Source organism: Telopea speciosissima, chromosome 9 (genome assembly GCF_018873765.1).
Source record: "Telopea speciosissima isolate NSW1024214 ecotype Mountain lineage chromosome 9, Tspe_v1, whole genome shotgun sequence".
Taxonomy (NCBI): domain Eukaryota; kingdom Viridiplantae; phylum Streptophyta; class Magnoliopsida; order Proteales; family Proteaceae; genus Telopea; species Telopea speciosissima.
The window spans coordinates 38,676,866-38,696,374 of record NC_057924.1 but is presented as its reverse complement, the minus strand read 5'-3'; the positions used below and the strand labels follow the sequence as shown (position 1 = coordinate 38,696,374).

At 40.9% G+C, this 19,509-nt stretch overlaps 1 protein-coding gene across 1 annotated transcript in view; it reads right to left on the bottom strand.

The window, feature by feature from the left end:
• Positions 1-1,461: 1,461 nt before the first annotated feature.
• LOC122639289 overlaps positions 1,462-19,509 on the bottom strand; it is a 37,145-nt gene continuing 19,097 nt past the window's right edge. The window contains exon 5 of the mRNA XM_043832109.1: positions 1,462-1,480. The gene's annotated coding sequence lies outside the window, so the exon portion shown is untranslated. The remainder of the gene's footprint in view (positions 1,481-19,509) is intronic.

The window sequence follows — 19,509 nt, the reverse complement described above, 5'->3', positions numbered from 1 at the left end:
GTATTGCAACCTCCAAACTCTGATTCATAGACATAGAGGTTTAGCTTCTTTACCAACGATGTGGGCCTATAGCAGAGACAAGTGATCATATTTTTCTCCATTTTCCCTTCGCTCGATCAGTTTGGTTTAGTTGCAGTCTCACTTTCATTATTCCTAATCTTGATGACTACCCTATGCATCGGTGGATTCAAGATTGCCAATCTTTTCTCCATCATGGCAAGAGATTCTATTAGGAGTCTTTCCTTGTGTGCTTTCATTTGTTGGTACTTATGCATAGCGTCGGCATCAATGGACGGAGTCGACACACATTTGTTAGTACTTATGTTAGCCCAAAATGACTTGGACTTCGGTCGGCGTCTATGGGCTTCTTTGGAGGTTAATGAGTAGGCCCATAAATCCTAGAGAGAGTTTTTGAGAGTATCATCATTGTCTACCCTTTCACTACAATCATAGAATTCGACAATTTTGTCATCATGGAGCCCCCTCCCCAATCTTTATTTAAGTTGAACTATGATGCTTCAATTCAATTGGAGAAAAAGCGAGGAGACTTGGGTTTTATTATTAGGGATTCCCGATGATGCAACCTCTTGACCCTAGCAATACATGTGATGTACTTCTTAATGAGGCAATGGTGGTTAGGCAACCAATGCTGGAAGCTATTTCTGAAGGGATTGAAAATTTGATCGTTGAGAGCAGTAACCAAGAAATAATATTGGCCTTGCAATCAGCATCACCTCCTTTCCCTATATTAATTCGTGCAATTGTAGAAGACATCATATATCTTCAGGGCTGCTTTGAGTCTAGTGCTTTTAGTTTATTCCAAGAGCTAGAAATACAGAAGGGCCTTGTCCTTGGCGAGGAGGACAAATTAGCATTATCTGATCCCTGTCTCTTTGAAGATGAGAGTGTATCTCGCTCTTTTGAATAGACTGCTTTTTACCCAAAAAAAAGAAGTGAAAACTAGTATATGAACAACATTTCGCTTGTAATTCTGTTGGAACATTTCCCAATAGGAAGCAATAATTTACCAAGATGAAAGCAATAGTATAGAAGTGTTTGATTTGGTTGTCTATAAGATAGATTCAAACATTACAACATATCCATTTCTAAATTTTAATTTATTGGGTATAACAAGTAGATACAGAATAGAAATGGAGTCCCAATTCATATCTATCTTGGCCTTTTACCTAATAATATTACTTCAATCTGGGATCGAAATTGAAACATTTATGTTTTAGTTAGTTGTGGGTAGCCTTGGGCCTTCCTCTTCTTGATTTTTGCTATGTACCTTGCTGTCTGATTCTATAAAACTGCAATCATTTACAACCAACCAACCCCCCCTCCAAAAAAAATAAATAAATAAATAAAAGAAAAAGGGTTGTCCCTTCAAGCTTTCAAGAACCAGTTACTCACACATCTTGTTTGGTGGTTTGCAGAAAACTCAAAGAAAGCTCAGTATGAACAAACTTCAAATCTACATCTGAAACAAGAAGAATTGGTCAGCATATTCATGTAACATTCGGATAAGATGCATTATGAAAATAAACCAGGTATATAGTTATGTCTCATTTATAATCTATGATGATGAAATTGAAACAGCTAGTAAACCACTGAAGCTATGGGTCACGGATATCTGCATATGCACAACTGGGACTTAAGAATGCAGATCATTAATATTCCAGAAAAAACTGTGGAAGTGAATAATATTATACAAAATTATCATAGTTTCGGTCATGGGATTGATCAGTTACCTGGTAATGAGTGCTTGTCTGCAGAGAACTTCAAAATAGTACTAAGCATTCTAAGCCCACTGAACATCCCAAGTGACTGCAGTGAAAAGGAAGTGGAAGCCATAAGCAAAAAATAAAGGTTACAGTCAACTACAGAAGACACATTTCACCTTAGTAGGTAAATAAAAACACAAGGAGCCTTGATTTTTCAAAGACATGATGCAAGACTATCCCACTGGCTCATGGGTCAGAGAGCAGAAATCATCAAAGGGAGGTAGGCAACAAGCAGGAGGCCAAAGGTACAGTAGATGGTCTTCTACCATTTGACTGGTAATATCTAATCAGCTATTTTCTGGTTTATTTACTTGGGTGTTTGAACATGTATTTCCATAATTTAAACTCAATTTCAAATTGGATCTCCAGTTGTTTACTGAAGCCTCCATCCAACGGTACAAGTGCTTTACTACTGAATGATGCCGCATAGAGAATCCCTCCCCTTGAATAGAATAATGAGTTTATTGCTGCATTGATTTACAATGTTCCTCTATTTTTCGTAAGTTCATTAATTCTTCAAAATCTACTGCATTTTTTGTATGGAAGCAATCTGTTCTAAATCAAAGTATGATTACAAAAACATTGAACAACGAGCAAAAAACAACCAAAAAAGACCATTTGAGGTGGCTTCTGCTGGGCAATGAATAGGTAGGACTAGAAAAAATGTTTATTCTAGTATGAATATGGGACCATTATAAGTTCATAAATATAACAGAATATGGCCAAATAGCATCATCATAAACCACAAGAAACAACCAAAAAATAAAATAAAATATAATGGTGGTCAGTGTTTGGCCCAAAGGACACCAGTTTCATTTTTACCAAAGTTTGAAAAAGGGAAGAGTCAAGAAAGATAGTGTATGGTCAGGAAGTTCAAAACATTTGGGCAATTTGGATAAGCTGTATACATGGTCCTCCTCTAGTCCTCTTTCTAGATCATGTAGATCTAGGCCACATCTCAAGCTCAACAACAGAGTAAACACCATATCACCTAGATGAAGAAAGCCATCAAATGAATCCTACAGGACAATTTAAATGTTTAGAATGCCACAGAACATTATTCAGTGGCCATTCTACATGCTTAATCTCAGCACTTGTAAAGTTGATTAACAGTGAAAAATTCCCTACATGAAATAAGATGTTAATGATCTTTTGTATCACATTTTTACTCAAATCTTCTAGGTTTGTACTGGAACCATGGTTTTTAATAAATAATAACGATATTAGTTCCAGTATAAAGTGTTCTAACAGTGAATATCAATAAGCATTTATGAATAAGGGGTATAAAATATAATACAACGGTTTCTATTGTTGAAACACTTTATATTGGTTGATGCTATTTTCCAGAATCATCATTATGGATATAATTTATAAAACTATTTCATTATCTTCTAAGATTATGCACAATATGGCAAGGTAAGGCACCCTGGAAATCGTGCTAAAGGCCAGTGGGATGAGCAACCACATGACACCAGATTTGGTGCAAGATAGAACCCAGACTTCCCAGTTCATGTGTTGAATTTCAGCCCCAAGGCCCCAAGCAGGAATCACCCCACAACAACAGAACACAGAAATTGTTCAAAGCTCAAAGATTTTGAAAAACTCTAGTTGGCAGGAAATACAAGGGGAAAGTTCCAATACATTGCGAAAAGAAAATAAAACCTTCCAGTGTAAATAATTAAATATGGAAAGATTGGGCCAAAAGGTTATTCATGGGGCAAAGGGTCTCCGTCTGGGGTGAAATATTTTTAAGAGATTCTTTCAAAGAAGAAGGTGCAGAAGGGTTTCAAATTCACAATGGTTTTTTCTTAACCAGCCCCTAGGTGCATGTTAGCATAGGCGATTTTAGGAGGGCTCTGCAGGTGCACGTTAGCACCGGTTTCTTGTGAGATTTCCATGGTGGATCCTCCCTCTCGGGAGGATCATCCGCAGGCGATCCGGCCGCCGATGACTATTTCTTTTGCTTCGGCAGTGGCAAAATCGACCACAGTTGATATCCCTTAAGTTCCTTTGAAATCTCCTTCGACACACTTGGGATCGCCAGCTATTTTCTTCTCAGAGGAGGAGATTTCTAGGTCTGAGAATCCTCTACAGCTTGCGCTGGTTGCCAAGTGTTCCTATGCCAGACCATCTATCTTTGATCTCAAGTGCTCACTGCAATCAACGTTTCATCTGTCGGCTGTTGTTTTGGTGTCAACATTGGATTCCAGACATCTTCTGCTTAGGTTTATAAATCAATCGGATTATATCAGGGTTTGGCTTAAGGAACAGCTTGCCATTAAGGGTTTTCCCTTCAGATTCTTCAAGTGGACAAGGTTTTTTAAATCTGGTCTGTAATCACCAACAGTCCTGGTATGGGTCTCTTTCCCAAGTTTGCCGATTAATTTATATCAAGGGAACTACTTTTGTTCGGTGGCGGGCGCAGTTGGAAAAGTTTTGAAGGTGGATGGTGCAACAGCGGCATGCTCCCGAATGGTGGCTGCAAGGGCCTGTGTAGAGATCGATCTTCGGTCAAAATTGCTAGAGAAAATCTGGATTGGATGCGGCGCTTCAGGATTTTTTCGGAAAGTGGTGTACGAACGATTGCCAGCCTTTTGTATTGAATGTTCAAAATTACTCAAATTAGGTCACTTTGTGGACAACTGCAGGAAGAAAGCTCTAGGAGGGACCAATGCCAAGAATGATGGGATAGCATTACTGTCCAGCCGAATGGACATATAAAGAAAACGCCTGAAGGCGATGCTACTTTTGTTAGAGGAACGGTTGCGGTTAAAACCAATAAAGGTAAGGAGGTTACAGTGGAGGAAAGTAGGGTAGCAGAAGGCCAATCAAAGGAAAAGCACGATGTGCTCTATAGGCAAACAAGGGAACAAGGCGAGGCCTCACAGAGGGTGAACTCCCAATTAGAGGAGGGCAGATTCAACCGGCTATGGAGACCCACGGGTAGGGTGCTTAACGCCAATTCAGGAGGCGACAGAGAGGTGCGTTCCATGGTAGATGACATAGATTCAGAGTTGGAGGGAGCGCATGGTTCAGAGGACGAGGTTGTGGTAGAAGAGGAGGCGACTGTTGGGACCCACTAACACGTTTAGTAAGCGGGCGGTCCCGATGTGGGGTTTTAGCCCGTCGGGTATCCGACCGGACTGACCGATTCTAGGCCCGATCTAGCCCGCCCGATTACAGCCCAACCTAGCGCGACCTTTTAACTTTAAAATTCCCCTCCTCTTCCCTCTCCCGGTCTCCCCTGTGTGGTTGTGTCTGATCTTGTTATATGCTATTTTCTTCTCATCATATTCTGTAAAATGAAAATTGCTTGAGTAAGAGAAGTTTTATTTCGTAATTGGTATTTAATCAAAGAAAGTAAGCCCATTATATTCAAAATAAAATGGGTCGAGATGGACAGCTTGAATGGTCCACACATTGTATCTTATTTTAATAAGCCCCTTACTCCATAGCCACCTATTGTATCTTATTTTAATAAGCCCATTATATTCAAAATTGACTTGATCAAGATGAAATGGGTCGAAATGGACAGCTTGAATGGTGCTTCTCATTTTTTTATTTTTTCTCTAACCCTATGTGGCTGCACCGTTTAGAGCCCAATTAAGGCCCGTTTAGAGTTAAACATGCCCATAGCCCGGTTATGGACCGATTATAGCACGAAGCCCAACCAGGCCCGGTCCGAAAACTTAAACGGGCGGTCACGGTGCAGGCTTTTAGCACCGTGAGGCCCGGCTAGGCCCGAGCGAACCCTATCGAGCCCGACCGGTTGACACCCCTAGCTAATCCCAAGATTCAATATTCTAAACCAGATCGAATTATGAGGAATCTGGGGATGGATTTTGTCTTATCTAGGGGCTCGGAGAATGGATACAGATTATGGATTTTCTGGAAAGGTGGAATACAGGTTACTTTGGTGAAAAGTCAACTGCAAAGTATCACGATTAAGTGTGTGGTGACTAACATGCCCACGGTGTTAATTTCCTTTGTTCATGCCTTGTGTTCTGTGGGGGAACGTCGTCTTCTCTGGGAAGATTTTTATTAGAAATTGAAAAGCAGTAGGGTTGCCCCTGGTTGGTGGGAGGTGATTTTAATGCAATTCTGGATCCGATGGAGAAGACTGGAGGGAAAACGCCATGCCCAGCCTCAATGGAGGAGTTTGGAAGTTTTGTTGATAGAGCCAGTCTTGTAGATGGAGGTTTCCAAGGCAATGAATTCACATGGTCTAACAACCAGGAAGGCGTGGGTAAGGTCTTAGCTCAATTGAATCGTTTCCTGTTTAATGATGCCTGGGTGAATAATTTTGCAGTTAATAAGGTGAGCCATTTAAACCGAATCTGCTCGGATCATGCCCCTATTTTTCTGGAGTTTTCTATGCAGGTGGTTAATAGAGTGTCTTCTTTTAAATTCCAACAAATGTGGATTTTGCACCCAAGTTTTTTGGATTGTGTTAGAAAGTGTTGGGAGTTGCCATGCTTTGATTCCCCTCTTCAGATTTCATATTCCCAGTTGAAATCCCTTGGTATATGTCTTCATTCTTGGAATAAATCAATTTTTGCAAACATCCATCAAAATGTCAGGAATGCAAAAGATAGGGTATCTAGAGCAAAGATTGCAATGGGGCAGAGCCCTAATGATATAAATGAAGGTGAGCTGAAGGAGGCCAGACAAGCTCTTCAGAATGTGTTACTTCAGGAGGAGATTTTCTGGAGATAGAAATCTCGGGTTCATTGGCTTCAGGAAGGAGAAAGGAACACTAAGTTCTTTCATACCATGGTCAATATTAGACGAAGAAATCAACAGGTGGAGAAAATTAAAGGTGAAAACGGTACTTGGATTAATGGGGCAGCAGGACTGGCAGCTGAAGCTGTTTGTTATTTCTTAGACATTTTTTCATCTCAAAATTGCCATCAAGATGCGGATTTGCTGCAGATTATTCCAAATCTGGTAACGGAGGCAGATAATGTTGTTCTCTTGGCGATTCCATCAATGGAAGAGGTTAAAAAGGCGGTGTTTCTTTTATCCAAGGACAGTGCTCCTGGCCCAGACGGTTTTTTTGGGTATTTCTTTACAACATGCTGGGATATTATCTGTAGCGACGTGTGGGCTGCGGTGAAAGATTTATTCACTGGTGGGAGCTTATTGAGAAGTTACACTGCGGCAAATTTGGTCCTTATTCCAAAGAAGGAAAGTCCTGAGGTAATTTCTGATTTCCGCCCTATAAGCTTATGCAATTTTTCTTATAAAAATTATTGCTAAGATAATATCTGCTAGAATGTCTTCAATTCTCCCTACTATTATATCCGAGGAGCAAGGTGCTTTTATCCAGGGTCACTGCATCCATGACAATATTGCTTTGGTTTAAGAGGTTGTTCAGGACATCAATAGGAGCACCCCAGGGGGTAATGTTGTGCTCAAGCTAGATATGGCAAAAGCTTACAACCGGTTAGAATGGGACTTTTTATATAAAGTGTTGGGAAGGTTTGGTTTTGCGGAGGATTGGATCAGTTTGATAAGGAAAACTATGGAGAACTGTTGGTTCTCGATTGTAATGAATGGGGAACCTTTTGGTTTCTTTAAATCTTCAAGGGGAGTGTAGTAGGGTGATCCTTAGTCACTGTCTCTTTTTATTTTAGACGAGGAGGTTTTGAGCAGGGGCCTTCAATCTCTTTTCATAGAGGGCAGATTTTTTCAGCTGCCTAGAGGGTGCCCAAGAATCTCACACAGGCTATTTGCGGATGACACCATAATATTTTCCAAGAGTCTTAAAAATTCTCTAAAGCAAATCCTGGGCTTCATTAGTAGATATGAGGATGCTTCAAGGCAGTTGGTGAATAAAAATTAGAGCGGTTTTGTTGTTGGAGAGAAAACCGCTGAAAGTAGAAGTCGAATGATTGAACAGGTAACAGGGTTTACTAGGAAAAGTTTACCGATTATCTATCTTGGAGCGCCTCTTTTTTCTGGGCGGTTGCGGGTGGGTTTTTTTGAAGACTTTTTGGCTAAAGTGCGAAAAAGATTGTTGGCTTGAAGGGAAAGTTGTTGAGTTCGGGTGGCAGAGTCATTCTTCTCAAGCATGTGCTAACCTCGATGCCAATTCACCTTATCTCCACCTTGGAAATTCCCAAGACAGTTGTTAGGAGATTTGAAAGCTTATGTTCGAATTTCTTATGGGGAGAATTTGAATCGGGACAACGACATCATTGGGTAGGGTGGAGAAAAGTAAAAAGTTTGTACAGGAAGGAGGCTTGGGTCTTAGAAGGTTGGAGGACATAAGTATGGCTCTTCGTTTGAAGGGGCTGTGGCGTGTTATACCGACGGACTCGATATGGTGCTCTGTCTTTAGAGCGAAGTTTTTTAAAAATGAGCATGTGGTCTTAGCAAAACCGAGATTGGTGGGCTCTATTTCATGGCGACGGGCGTTGCTTCGTAAGGATCTGCTGCTCTTGAGTTGATGGGGTCATTCATTTGGATCTTTCGGTTAAGGTGGATATGGTGCTAAGTCCAGAAGGGGAGTGGAATCAAGATTTTCTTCTCAAAATTGATTCTGATTTGGTTCAAAAAGATATAAGAGGGGAAAAATTCCACTGACAAAGAGGAGCGCTTGGTTTGGACACCTTCAAGAAATGGCTTGTTCTTAACAAAATCGTTATGGAATATTGTGAGACCCACATCGAGTGAAAAATCTTTTGCGAAGTGGGTCTGGAATCGGACGATTCCGACAAAAGTGGGCTTTTTTTCGTGGCAGATTTTGTGTGAAAGTGTAGCCACAGACGACGCCATAATGAAAATGGGTATTCCGCTGGCTTCAAAGTGCATGCATGTGCTGTGGAAATCCAGCTAGTGAATCGATGTCCCATTGCCTGGTTTTGGGGGGGGGGGGGACTGGTCCTTTTATTCTTGATTGATGGAAGTGGAGGACATCCTCTATCAGGATGTGAGGACAAAGATGTTATTCTGGCAGGGGCAAGCTAATGGAAAAACCCGATATGATGTAATTACCGATTTCCTTCCCTCCTTTATAGTTTGGGAACTTTGGAAAGAACGAAATAATAGACGGCATGGGGAGAAAGCGCGGTCGGCTAGTTCGGTTGTGGAGACTATTAGTAACTGGATTGGTGAGGTTCCTATGTATGGCTCTTTCACAAAAACTCCCACTTTGAAGGAAACTCTCATTCTCAGTTTCTTTCGAATTTCGAATCATCCACCCATCAGGAGGCAGCCAAAACCGGTGTACTGGTGTTCACCGTTTAACAGGGTAAAAATTAACATAGATGGTGCTTGTAAAGGAAACCCCGGGATGGGTGGTGGAAGGGGTATTATTAGAGATGTGGAAGGGGTAGTGATTGCTGCTTTTTCAAAATTCTATGGGGAGTGTACCAACTCGATTGTAGAGCTTAGAGCTTTGGGTGATGGGCTAAAGCTCTCTGTGCTAGGATGGGTTTCGCAGGCGCATATGTCAATTCAAATTCTATGACAACAATTCAGAGCATTTTCAAAGGGGAGTGTGGATCTTGGAAAGGGTGGTACTGGTTCCAGGAAGCACTTGATCTTGTACAGTCTCTCAGGCCGATGATAACCTTTACATAAAGAGAAGGGAACAGAGCAGCTGATTGGCTTGCCAACCTGGCTTGTGCAGCAGAGACTGACACAGAGTTTCAGGGAGAACAGAATTTACCTTCAGAACTTCAGAGGATTACACGAGAAGATGCTATTGGGTTACCAGTCTTAAGGAAATGATCTTGTATAGTTTGGGTTGGGAAGTGAGGTTGTTTTACTTTTGTGAATGGTAGAGCGTTTCAATTTCTTCTTTATGGCTTCGGGTAAGGCGGGCATGTCCCCCCCTTGTAATTATCATTTATTCGGATTACTTTAATAAAATTTTAGGGGCTGGCCCGGGTCCCAAAGAAAAAAAAAAAAGTGCAGAATGGTGAACAGGAACAAATGTGTTTGAGAGACAAAAAACACTGTCCTCACTTAACCTTGGAATGTGAAGTAGCTACATCAGTATGGCATAATATGATTCCTGCGACAGGCATACAGTTGTGTTGACAGGTATATGACAGTTCACACGCCTGTATACATGTACATATGTATAACAGATCAATAAAAGAATGTAAATTTTCATAGGTTCCAAATTATCAAGTATTACACAATATTTGCAACACAGAAAAATCTCTACATGTCAATGGAATTGAATTATACAGAGGGACTACCAACGAGTTTTGGAATCATAATTCGGCTTTATAAGGGGAACAAAAAAGAACTATGAATTAGGACAAAAGAAAATTATTAATTGTTATAAAGCTTAAGGGATGATCCTTCATAAAGTGTGAACCATGATGCAAATTAAGTGATAACAATTAGAAGGAAGAATTTTAATTAAGTGGCTAGAACAAGCTGTTTTTTTATTTCCAACACAATGCGAAAACTAAAGCAAACTAGACGTAAATTGTTTTTAAACTTTCAAGGTGCAAAAGAAAAGAACTGGAAAAAGATTAGCTTGAGATTAGAACAATTCTCTTAAAAATATATGCTTTGTTCTATTCAAGTTTTATATTATTAATATTGTAATCTCTTTCAGAACTTGAGAAAGAGAGTGTAACTTGTAACAGTGGCATCAGAGCCAATTTGGTTTATGGTTCGAATGCTTTGGGGAAGAGATTTTAATTTTATTTGGATTATGGAATTAGGGTTTCTTTTTGTTTGGAAGGAGCATGAGCACTGCCCATGGAGCACAACTCATACCTCTCCCCTATTTCTCTCTCTTTCCCCTCTTTTTTTTTTTTTTTTGCTCTTTTTCTTTCTTCCCCACGTCCCACGGCCCTTGGCACACGCCCACAGCAGCAGCAGGCCGCGGCCAGAGGCTACCGCGGGTGTGTGCAAGGCGTGCACGCACTAGCATAGTCCGAAATCTCGCGAGATCTCGTCGAATCTCACCGAGATTCTCGGTTTTTTCATTTACCGAGTCGAGATGGCTTACGAAACTCAGAAGTGCACTTTCTCGCCGAGATCCGAGATCTCAGCGAGATCTCGCGAAATCTCTTCTCGATTTTGGCTCAATTTTATGATGAAACCAGGAAGAGAAAATGCAAAATCTCGGCGAGATCTCAGGTCGAATTGCTGGTTTCGAGTATGGGCTTGGGTCAATTGACCCATTTAACTTCATTTAAGCCATCTACAGATTGTAAACAGCCCCAGCTCGACAAAATCATTCTTACTCCTCTCTATTTTGCTCTCTCTTCTTCTCTCAAAGTCTCAATTCTTGTCTTCCCTTCTTCATTTTTGGTTGGATTCGAAGCTTTGGAAGCTGATTTTGGTGCCAAACTAAAGATTGAAGCTTAGTTTTGCAAGATTGATCAAGATTTTGAAGGTTTTTTGAAAGGTAACCCATTTTCCCTAAACCTATTTTTTTGAAAAAAAATTGATGAAATCTTGGTAGATGGGTGTGATTTTGAGTTATGTTATACAAGTTTGGCCAATCTATCACTTGATGGAGGCCGAATTATTTTTGGGTTATTAAATTTTTTATTATAATTTCTGAAAAAAAATATGATTTTTTTCAAAAAAGAAATTAAAAAAAATAGGATAAATACTTATTGTTTGGATGTGATCTTGATGTATGTTAGACAAGTTTGCATGCTCTATAGCCTCATGAAGTCATTTTTTTTTTTCACCCATTAAAAAAAATATTTTATTTTTTAGATTTAATAATAATATTATTAAAATAGTTAAAAAATACATAGAATTAAGGCAAAATATCTGTTTTTGTTGAAAAATTATGCACAACATTTGTACATAATGTCCAACTTCAAATGATGTCAAATACATCATTATGTTATAATATTTTATATTTGAAGGTATAATTATTTTTAATAAAAATTATAAAAATTATTTTTAATTAATAAATAAATACTAGGGTTAGGGAATAAATAAGAGATAGGTATTTGATTGTTCTAGTAGCTTCATATTATGTTTAATAGTTATGAATACAATACTTTAAGTGTTTAATACCTTACTTTAAGTCTGTAATAGTTACTAATATATGTTTTTTTATGTAACAGTATAAAAAATAAGATATTTCTTACACAATGGGGGATATAGCATGACTACATGGAGTCCCGATGTCCGAAGACAAAAAGAAGTCAAAGTGTAACTACTGTGGAAAGATTCTAAATTCTGGAGGAGCAACTAGGTTAAAGGAACATTTGTCTGGTCTGGGCAAGGATGTTGCCAAATGCCGAAATGTTCTGAGCCAAGTAAAACTGGCAATGACACAAAACTTGAGAGGAGTACGAACAAAGAAAGCTGAGAGGGAAAGACAACAAATAGCTTTCGATGCGGCAGTTCTAGAGAGGCCTGGTGTAGACATCCTTAGAGGAGTAGGAGATGATACTGAATATAGGCCTACACCTAGTGAGTTCGAATTAGAGGCTGAATATAGGATTTATTAGCAAACTTTGGCAGAGAGTAGGCAAAGTTTTCATTTTGAAAATATAAGATCATATAAGCAAGCAAGAGGAGCTGGTGGATCAGGCTCAACTGCACCAATGCAACAAGATGAGAGGAGGAGAAGCACTGGCACAAGAGATATCCCACGGCCCCAAGCCCGACCCCGAGCACGTTCCCCAAATACCATTTTTTAGCAAGATCCATCTACCTTTAGGCAACAAGATGCCTTCCAGCCAACCATCCCACAAGTGTTTGGTGGTACACAAGAGGAAGCACGGAAAGCCTTCAGCAAGTTCATGTTATACAATGGCATTCCAACTAATATAACACAAGGAACATATTATAATGCATTCCTTGACGCTGCAGGGAGGGCTGGCCCAGGATGGAAGGGGCCTACACCCTATGAGTTGTATAATGTATATTTGCCTAAAAAGGTGGAGGAGCTGAAAGAGTATATAGAGGGTCTGAAGCCAAGGTGGGATACATATAGGGTTACTCTTATGGTTGATGGTTGGACTGGACCTACTAGACAGTCCATTATAAATTTCATAGTGAGTTGTAATGGGAAGACTGTCTTCTTGAAGTCTGTTGATGCATCAAAGCATGTCAAGGATGCATCATACTTGTATAAGCTACTAAAGCAAGTGGTGGAGGAAAATATACGAGCAAAGAACGTTATCCAAATTGTGACGGATAACGGTTCTAATTTTAAGAAGGCTGGAGAGAAATTGATGAACAAGAAGAGTAAGAGGATCCGCCTCTTTTGGACTCCATGTGCAACCCGTTCTATTGATTTAATGCTGAAGGACATGGGGAAAAAAACTTTGGTGGCTGGTGTGGTCAATAGGGCAAGGCAAGTGACCACCTTTGTGTATAACCATGGTTATGCTTTAGTCATGATGAGGGAAAAATGCAAGCGGGATTTAGTGAGGCCTGGTGTCACTCGATTTGCCACCAATTACATTGCATTGAAGAGCATTCAATCGAAGGTGGTAAGTCTGAGGTCAATGTTTGCAAGTGAGCAATGGTTTAGTTGGCCAGGTTCTAGGACAGAAGAAGGGAAGGCAGCACAAGAGACCATTGCAAGTGATGGATTTTGGAAGGACTCGTATAAAGTTGTTGCCATATTAGAGCCAGTGGTGGCAGTACTAAGGATGATCGACACGGAGAAGAAGCCTACCTTACCCCATATATATGCTGCCCTGTAGAAGATGAAGGAAATGGTCCGAGCTGCAATACCCCGAAGTGCTCGCTCATACATTAACATCATTGATGAGCGATGGGTGAAGCACTTGAGTCATCCCTTGCATAAAGCTGGTGAGTTCAACACTTTAGCATACTTTACACTTTATATAAGTTTTTACATTTATATATTCAAAACTCAAAAGTATTAAGTCACTAACAACTTATATTTGTGGTTTCCCCTTTACTAGCATACTATTTGAATCCAAAGTACCAGTACTCGCATAATCTTGGGCTGGACACGGATTTGTTACTAGCAGTTGAAGCTGTTATTGAGAAGTTGGAGGTCAATCCCAAAACACAATCTGACTGCAATGATGAGGTGAGACTATGGGACTTTGGTACATTGGTAGTCAATAAATGAATGTAATTACTAAATAGCAAATACTAATGCCTCTAACACTGTTTGAAATTTAAAATGAAAATAGATCAAATTCTTCAGAGAGGCCTCAGCAAGTTTCAGTCGAAAAGCTGCAGTGGAGGGTAGACAAAAGTTAGACCCTGGTAGGTGGCAATGTGCCATGACTTTATATTTATGAATTATAATTTTATCCCTTTATAATGCACATATTCTTAATATTCTATGTTTATAATGCAGCTGACTGGTGGGTGCTTTATGGTACAAGTTCACCCAACCTGAGGAAAGTAGCAATCAAAGTGCTCTCACAAACTTGTTCATCCTCTGGGTGCGAGCGCAACTGGAGTACTTTCGCATTGATACACTCAAAGAGGCGGAACAAATTGGGTAGTCAACGACTAGAGCAGCTGGTGTATGTACATTATAATATGAGACTAAGGATGAGGCACATACGTGAAGAATTTGAGAACAATGACAAAGATCCCATCGAGCTAGCCAACATTTTCCAGGACTCTAATGATGATGAGGATCCCCTATTCCAGTGGGTGAGGGATCGTGATGCACCAGAGATGGATGAGCCTGGAGGTAAGCCCGACTCCACCATTGTGTCCGTAACCGGTACAGATGTTGGCGACTATATGTCGCAAGAGAGGCGTGCACATTCTCAGTCACAGAGACCTTTTGAGGATGCAATAGGAACTGCTCCTGATGATGATGGTGGTGATGGTGATGGTGATGGTGATGACTCTGCTGGTGGTGATGACCCTACTGGTGGTGATGCTGGTGGTAGTGGTGGTGGTGGTGGTACTGGTGGCATGCAGAGTGGTGATTATTATGATAATCGTCATGAGGGGATGCGTGAGCAATACCAGCATGAAGTGGGAACCCAGGACCCTGTGTGTTTCACAGGTGAGTCTCAGTTTATACATGTCATACAAGATCAAGACCATGGTGGCCACAGCAAAACGTACAAGAGAAGGACAGGTCTCAAACACAACCAACCTCAGTATGATGACACGAGTATAAACACCATGCTAGTAAGTTTTGGAAGCATGACTATGGATACTGGTAGTGAGCATCAGTCGTGGCAATCATATCAACCTCATCATCACTATGATTATGGCCAGCAAAGCATCGGTTCTGAATTTAGTGCCTATGGTCAGTTTGGCCAGTCAACACATGCGTATGACTATCAAAGCAGTGAGTCTGGCTCTAGCATTGGGTTCACCTTTGGGTCCACATTCTCAGTCCCATACATTCCTCAATATGACAGTAGCACAAGCAGTGGATATCAACCTTCACAGCAACGGTCTAACGCCACTGTGGAACAGCTATACCCTAGGATAGGGATCTTGGCATATGTGGATGAGAACTCTTATATGAATGCTGTGGAGAACTATATGCAACAGTGGAGCAACAATATGTCATGGGAAGATTATGTGGGACAAATGGGGAATAAATATGTGATTCAATCTAATTTTATGTGATGATAGTTGTAACTTGTAACATTGTTAAGCTTGAGCAATTTGATGTATTACTTATTCACTTTAACATTTGTAATGCTTATTAAGTTATTTTCCTATTAATTGAATGTTTTGTTTGAGTCCTATATACATAAATTATGTCATTAATGTATATAGTATGTTATTTTAATACGTCTTCGCCTACCAACTAAGGGTCCGATGTAAAAGTCCTATTTGGACAAAGTTTTTGCAAAATCTGATAATGTCATTGTGTTTAAATGGCCTAAAATAGGCTGTATACCAATTTTCAGACCCAAAAGATGTCTAAAACCTACCGAGATAGGCTTCCGAGTCGGAAAAAAAAAAGTGCACAAACTCGCCGAGATCTCGGTCCAACTCGGTTTTTGGCTGGGCCGAGATGGCTCCGAGACCCGAGTTTTCGAACCTTGCGCGCTAGCCGCGCACAGCAGCAGCGGGCCGTGGCCTGCGGCTGCCGCAGCTGTGTGCAACTAAGCCTGCCACGGATTTTGGGCGTACACAAGGCAGCAGCCGCTAGCTAGGCCAAGCAACTATTGCCAAGCAAAGAAAAAAAGGTTTTTCAATGATTACTTCAATCATTGTTTTTTTTTTAACAATAGTGTTGTTTATGCATATGATTTTGTTTGAAAAGTCAAAAGCATAATTTTTTTTTATTAAGCTGTGAAGTACTTGCGGGCACAGCAGCGGCAGCAACAAGCCTTGGCTTGCGGCTGCTGCGGCTGTGTGCCGTTGGGCTACATTAAAGAAAGAAAAAAAAAAAGGGTGACACGTACCTGGGCTGTTTTGGTTTTAAGACCTAGACTATTGGATTCCTGCTTGCACGGCCTGTGGCTGTCGAGAGGCTGAATGCAGATTTTCTTTTTTGGATTAAAGAAAGGGGCAGAATCGGATCTTAAAACCTTGATTTAAGATTTTGGGGAAGGAGATGGGTGAAGAGGAAATCCCTTCACCTACACCCTTCTATTTTCTAAAATTGTGACTTATAATTATGGTTGTGGGCCGGTTTTTAGGTTTTAATTGTTTCCTTTATATTTAATTTTGCTATTATGTGTTTGCAAATTTAAATTAGCAATTATATCCTCCCATTGCGGTACAGACCGGTTTGACGCTATCATCAGGGTAACGCTGTCAAACACCCCATCCCATGCGCACCATGTGTTTTTTATTAATTTTTATTTTTCATAGAATGGATTTGGTACTTGCATAGTGATATGTTTTTTTTTTTAGATGTATGTGTGTTAGAGTTGGTACCTGAACGTGATACAAAATGCAGTGCTCGCCGGTAGTTTGTAGTAGGATTCTTGAATGTAAAGAGTCGGTTGTAATTTTTTAATATTTTTTGAGAAGCCATGTAATGGGAGCCTACTGCACTGCGTGTCATAACCTCGTATTGACTCAACATATCACTTTAAGTACCAAATCGGGTCTCTTTAATGAGTCCTTTGCACACTCGATTGTATGGCGCATTAAATTGTGATTAGGAGATGCTCTTTCCTTCTATTTTTGTTCGAAATCAATTAAAATTATATGTTCCCAAACCTACGCATGTGAGATTTGATTACGAGCCTAGCGAAGTTTTTGGTCCCACCATGTGGGACAATGAACCATTAATTTTAATTAGGGTTTCTTGAACATTTGTTTATGAATGTATGCTAAATGTCCTCCCTTGCACATTGTAGTGATGGCCACCAAGACAGTTGTTGCTAACCTTAACCAAAGCAATAAGTTGGATGGCACCAACTATGACATGTGGCACCGTAAGATTAAGTTCTTACTTAATGAGTAAGATTACCTAGAACACCTGACCACTGAGATGGCCCCACCCCAAGTGGGTACTACCGCCCGTTATCGTCAAGATAAAGAGACTTACGACAATTGGTTTAAGAAAGATCGGAGTGCTCGCTTTATTATGTTAAGCTCGATGCACGATGATCTCATCGGCCAGTATGAGAAATGCGAGACAGCCAAATCCATGTGGGACCAGGTTAAGCTCGACTGTGGCGGTACATCCACTACCAGACTTAGGTCCTTGAACTTGAAGTTTGAGGTGTATCGTAAGGACCCCAAGCACATTATGGTTGAACACCTCAGGGTCATGAAAGACATGCTCCAAAAATTAGATGATGCTGGGATACACCTTACCGATGAGCAGCAAATACAAGCCGTCATCTGGACGTTGCCTGATTCTTGGGGGCAAATGAAGATAGTTCTAACATATAACGACACTGTCAAGACATTTAATGACATTGCCGCTCATGTGAAACTAGAGGTGGAGCACCTAGAGGCGACCCAATCACAGGCCCTTGTAGCCCAAGCGAGGCAGCGCAAGAATGGGTCTAAGCGCAAGAGACAGAGGACCACTGGGAATCAGGACCAAGCTCAGAATGCTGCACCAACGGGCGTAAGACCACCAAGTGCCGACGTGGCAAACGAGGTGGAAAGAAAGATATCACCAAGGTCAAGTGCTATAATTGCAAGAAGATGGGGCACTTCGCTCGTGACTGCACTGAAGCGAAGAAGGTACCATTTCTACCCCTCTCCTTGTATTTTTGTATGTACACACGTTTTGGTTGCCCAAACCCAATCTGACTGAATTGTGGATACAGGTGCAACAAGACACATAGCGCGAGATCGAGGAAGGTTTGTAGATTATAGAAAGATTCCGGATGGCGCCCAAAGTATCTACACGAGGAATGGCACGAATGAAGCAGTTCGAGGAGTTGGTACCTACCAGGTCACCTTGCGCACTGGGCACATCTTGTTACTTCATGATGTGCTATACGCACCAGAAATCCAGCATAATCTATTTTTTGTTACTGCATTACTGACTTTAGGATATTCTTTTATTTTTTATGACTCATTTGAGATACGATTGGATGGTAATGTTTTTGGATATTGTAGACTTGAGAATGGTTTTGTTAAATTAAATTTGATAATTCCTGTTGTTTCCTCCTCATCTTTTGTAGTTGATTCTAATACTAGTTCTGATTTAATTACTTGGCATGCTAGACTAGGACACATAAGTCGAGATAGGTTGGAACGGCTAGCTAGAGAAGGCCTTCTTGGCTTACTTGCTAAAGTCAACCTACCGACATGTGAGGCCTGTTTAGCGGGTAAGGCCCACCAGAAGCCTTTTGGAAAGCCTAAACAGGTCAACCCAGACCCTAGAGCTGGTCCATTCGGATATCTGCAGACCAATGAATGTGAAGGCACGTCATGGTGCTTCCTACTCTCACCTTTATTGATGATTATTCGCGATATGGTTATGTGTATCTAATCGTTTACCACTACGAAGCACTAGATTGCTTCAAACGACTTGTAGCAGAGGTTGAGAATCAACAAGGCAAGAGTTTAAAAGCTCTGCGTACTAACCGAAGACGCGAGTATTTATCAGATCAATTTAAAGAGATGTGTGAGGAAAAAGGAATCACCAGACAGCTGAATATTCCCCACACTCCGTAGCAAAATGGTGTAGTGGAGCGGAATAGGACGTTTTTAGATATGGTTAGATCGATGATGGCACAGGCCAACCTTCCAATATCTTTCTGGGGGGATGCTATGTTGACCGCTGCCTACATCCTTAACCGCGTGCCATCACAGTCAATTCCTTCCACTCCCTATGAATTGTGGAAAGGTGCAAAGCCCACTTTAGGACATATACGACCATGGGGATGTGCAGGATATGTTCATAGTACCTCCCATAAGTTTGGGAAACTTGGCCCTAGAGCTAAAAAGAGTATCTTTATAAGGTATTCCGATACCTCGAAAGGCTATGTAGTGCACGGTGAACATCAACATGGAGGGATGACAGAGAGTGAATCCCGCGATGTGGATTTTTTAGAGACCGATTTCCCAAGCATTAGTGACGCTAGTAGAGAACTTGATCTCTTTAAGATGGAGACTAATGAAAAAGTTTCACCTACTCTTGGCAAGGGTGAGGAATTAATAAATAATCAAGAGGTCGCCAAAGAGGGTGAGACTGATCATCAGCCTAGTGGGAGTGCGCCACTTAGTGGCAGCGCACAACCAGAAGGTCAAGAATCCTCTGCGCGTAGGAGCACACGTGGACACACTCCCCGACATCGTTTTGAGATTGAAGGGAACGCTGCCCTCGTTTGTGTTCCAAGGGATGAGGATGAGCCAGCCTCAATAAGTGAGGCGCTCTCTTCTCCAA